The 4,165-nt window shown below is 34.0% G+C and overlaps 1 long non-coding RNA gene across 1 annotated transcript; it reads right to left on the bottom strand.

Annotated features, from left to right (window-relative positions):
• Nucleotides 1-1,960, bottom strand: LOC145739836 (uncharacterized). The gene is made up of 4 exons (XR_014181244.1): nucleotides 727-1,960; nucleotides 420-668; nucleotides 209-344; nucleotides 1-149 (listed from the first exon to the last, which is right to left on the bottom strand). It is a non-coding gene; the product is annotated as an uncharacterized LOC145739836 (long non-coding RNA).
• Nucleotides 1,961-4,165: the final 2,205 nt, after the last annotated feature.

The raw sequence follows: 4,165 nt of genomic DNA, 5'->3' as shown, positions 1-4,165 counted from the left end.
TAATTTTCATAGATTCATTTAACTGTTAACTAAAATATTACATATTATAAGTCCTTATCACAGAAAAGTATGTATAGAATTGGAACGTATATACAAACCTACTATACCATAAAAGCAGGTAACACTGGTTGGTTCCACATTGGTATGACCTGTATGCAAATAAAAACAAATCATAAGTATTCACTAGAATAAAATGTAGCAACTTTACCTTGAAAACCATATTGAACCACTACCTAAGGTGTCCCCAAGGGTGTCCCTATATACCAAAAACTTAAAGAGTATTATTTTTGGTATTATTCTTTATATCAGATACTGGTAAATCTCTGGGTAAGAGTTAACTAAATCTAGAAACAAAAAAATTAAATGTACACAGAGAATATGAGAAGTAGGTATTAACTATGTAACATATGTATACTTACCATATTAAAGCATTGTGTAACTAAATCAACTAGATTTATACCTCAACAGGTATATGCTGAAGCTGGATGCAGTTTTTTCAAATGTATATGCCTCTCTGATGATTTAAAACTAGGTAGATTTCAAAAACGGTTTTCATTTGGTTTTTATTAAATACTGTCTTTGATAATAATTGTGTTACTTAATAAAAGTTCCAGTATACTTCATGCACATTGGCTATATGAGCTGTGTGGCAGATTATCAAAGATTTTCTGAAACAAAAACGAAAATGTTGAAATTATAAGTCCTACATAATACCATTCCACTTACCTGTTGCAACTTTCCTCAGGAAAACTCGGCTGATGATAAATATAACCATGCCCAACTATAAGTAATCGATTTAACTCTGATTTACCAGTCTAAAACTGTCCAGTAATAAAAATCAATCACAATTTGAGTAAATTTCCAATCAACATGTAAACAAAGCCGCCATTATTAAATATGACTTGTTGTCCGCATTCCACAAATTCCACAAAACCGCGGCCTGCCGAACGCCATTCGGATGACGTCGCGATCTCGCCCGAAGCGACTTCGGGTCGGTTCCGAACCGTCGCCCTTCTGGCCGGTCGCTGTTTTGCGCGTTTCCCCCTTCTGGCCGGTCGCAGTTTTGCGCGTTTCCCGGAGCCCCGGCCCGAACACGAGGAGACCCTTGATCTAGTAAAATAGTCGCCTTAAACTGTAATCCTGTATTTAGGATGAAAACAGAAACAGCTCATATTTATTAGCCCGACTTATTAACGTAGTTTGAGTCGAGACAAGGGCCGCATTCGTTTTCAAGCTTAATGGAGCGAGCAGAGCGTCTTTGACGTCACAATGACGTAATTTGACAATTGGTCCTTCGTTCGTCTGCTCGAGCCACTCGGCCTGCGTTTATTTCGCTTGCTGCAGCAGTTCTTGGAAGGCGCAAGGTCTCGACAGTTTCGATAGGCCTACTATGGAAAGTATCGGCCGTGTCTGAACTGTTGTGTTCATGTAATAATGAATTTATTGGTTTCGAACATATTCTACATGGTTGTTTGTAGCAATTTTCAAATGTTTTGGATTCAAACAGTTTAGATACAGTTTCAGCCTTACCGCTTCGTGCTTTCTTTTATTAGGATCAAATTTTAAAAATGAATTGCATTTAAATATTGAATGACTTGATTTACAGTAAAAACAAGTAAATTTGTTATTGCTATTTGTTAGTAACGAGTACGATTTTTGAACTTTTAATTAAAATTTCTATTATTTTTTCATTTTGATTTTGATTACTTTTTGTACTCACAGTTTCACGTTTCTCTAAAAACTCACATTTCTCTTTAACAAAATTGAGCAAGTCCTCAAAAGTGGGTAGATCAGTATTACATTTTTTAGATTCCCAATCCTTACGAGCTGGGTGGTCAAGTTTTGTAACCATTAAATAAACAAGTAACACTGACCACTGATCTGTGGGTTGATTTAATGCTTTTAAACCTTAAACATTTTTATTAAATAAATCAAATAAGCTACGCAATTCAGTATGTGATTCTTTGACTACCGAAGGCGCTTTAAATAAACCATTGACAAAATTAAAAATAATTAGTCTATTATTTTCGTATCTGTCTTTTAACATGTTTAAGGCAATACTATAATTATCTTTTGTAGTTTTAATCTACTCTAACATCAAGGTGTGCTTTTAAATAATAAAACTTGTGCAATTCATCCATTGATGAGTTTTGATCAATTATTGAATAAAATGCGTCTCGAAATTCCAACTTATGAATTGTTTATAATGTTTGGTAATTTTATTGAAAGCCCCGTAGCACGTCGCTGGGAATTATGTGATTTCGGTCGGGAGATCAAATCGGTTATCAATTGACTCTATTTTATGATGATTTGACAATATCAGTGAAGCACGCGCACTTATTTCATAAAATAAATCTTAAAATTGATATCTTCTTGGTTTTTCTTGACTAATATTATCAGCTGATAATGCCAATTCATCATGGGTGTCAATAACAATTATATTTCGTCCTGGTGGTCCCCTAAACTCATCACACAATGGTTGAGTGCGTGCTAAACGACTATCTAATTGCATAAAAGCACTATTATCAACTTGGAGGAGATCAAACAACTCAACACACTCTTTAAAACGAGTTAAAGATTGTTTAATAACTAGCATTTTTTTAAATTGCATACGATTAAAATGGTCTCTAAGGTCCTTCATTTTGTCTTGATTTTATAATTAAAATGTAATTTTTATAAGCCTTCGTCGAGTCAAGTTAATGTAAGTAAGTGTAATCAAATTGAGCCAAATTCAAGACTTACTGTTCTTTCTGGTAGATTTTCCCTTTTGGTTTGCTTACTGTAACCCACGGTGATCGTCGTCACATGTCAATTTACCAGCCGCTTCTGGAAATCCAGGTCTCCAAGTTTTCAATTCCACCCTTCAAGGTTATCGCCGAGGCTTGACGACACTCTAATCAAAGTCTCTAATCTTTCAATAGCGTTTCGTCTTATGTCTGATCGCTATTCGGCTTTAAGGACCATGTTCTTTCTCCAAGTGGACTGTATTAATTAAACTGGTGGAAAAGTCAAATCCACAACTAATAATCTTAAAATTTAATTACGGTTTTAAACCAGAAAGAAATCAACTGTTGTGCGAGACTTTCCATTCTCTCGCAGACTGCACATAACTTATCGCGGGCGAACCTCCGCGATGTTGCCGACTTTTTAAAGAGTTAGCAATCTAGTAACGAAGGAATTTTTTTTTGATAAACAAAACCTCACCAATTGTATCGCTGTTTACCGAATGATGCGATATCAATGGTGCTGTTCCTAGATTTTGGGACGCCATTTGAACGTTCTAGCTTATATAGTTAAGTACAGATGTCACTATATGTAGTACAACAGCTATTGGGTTAATAGGTTGAACGGTTCGGCCGCTAGGGAGCGTCAAATTTGACTCGTTTTTTATGTCTTTTTTGGTGCATCTTTTCTTACAATCGTCAATAACTAGGTTATTTGCAATACTTTGTATAAACTTTTGTAAGTCAATGAATAGCCAATGAAATAAGCTTTCTATTGACGTATAAAAGTTGATTGGTTAGTGCTACGGATTCGAAGCTAGAGAGAGTCAAAATTTGTAGAGTGAAATTATATAATTTATAATTCTTCGTTGTTTTCCAATGGATTTAATTTATGTTTAAATTTAAATGGAAGAAGTTTAAAAATTATTTATAATATAATTAGTACGAAATAGTATTTTTTTATTTGTTTACTTTTAATACTAATGCTAATAGTTCGGTAGCGGGTTAAAATTCAGGTTAGCTTAGTTAATTAGTTAGATTAGGTACTGCAAGTGTATATTTTATTTTTATTTTACATAAAATGGTAAATATCTCAGAAATGGATACAGATAGGTATAACCGGAAGTTTTGAATTTTTGTTTCTTATTTTAGCATATTGATTTAGTGACATAAGATAGAACAGGATACAAATACTCTAGCTTCGCACAAGCTTGCCAATGGAAACCACGATTTCTGCCGTTAATAAAGTGAAAGAGTAAATAATTATTGCAAAAAGAGAAAATCAAATATATGTATTTTATCGTAAATGAACACCACAGTGAACACTACAAAAACAGTAACTAAAACAAAAAGCGCGATTATCAAACTTTCGAAACAACACCCAAACTGAAAGCAGAAAGCTAGCTAACAAAACTGATACCTGAGTTTAGCTGTTACCTTTA

Source organism: Ips typographus, unplaced genomic scaffold (assembly GCF_016097725.1).
Source record: "Ips typographus isolate SLU unplaced genomic scaffold, UJ_Ityp_2.0 IpsContig58, whole genome shotgun sequence".
In the NCBI taxonomy this organism is placed as follows: Eukaryota; Metazoa; Arthropoda; class Insecta; order Coleoptera; family Curculionidae; genus Ips; species Ips typographus.
The sequence above is the reverse complement of the archived record's forward strand: the minus strand, read 5'-3'. Positions and strand labels throughout refer to the sequence as shown.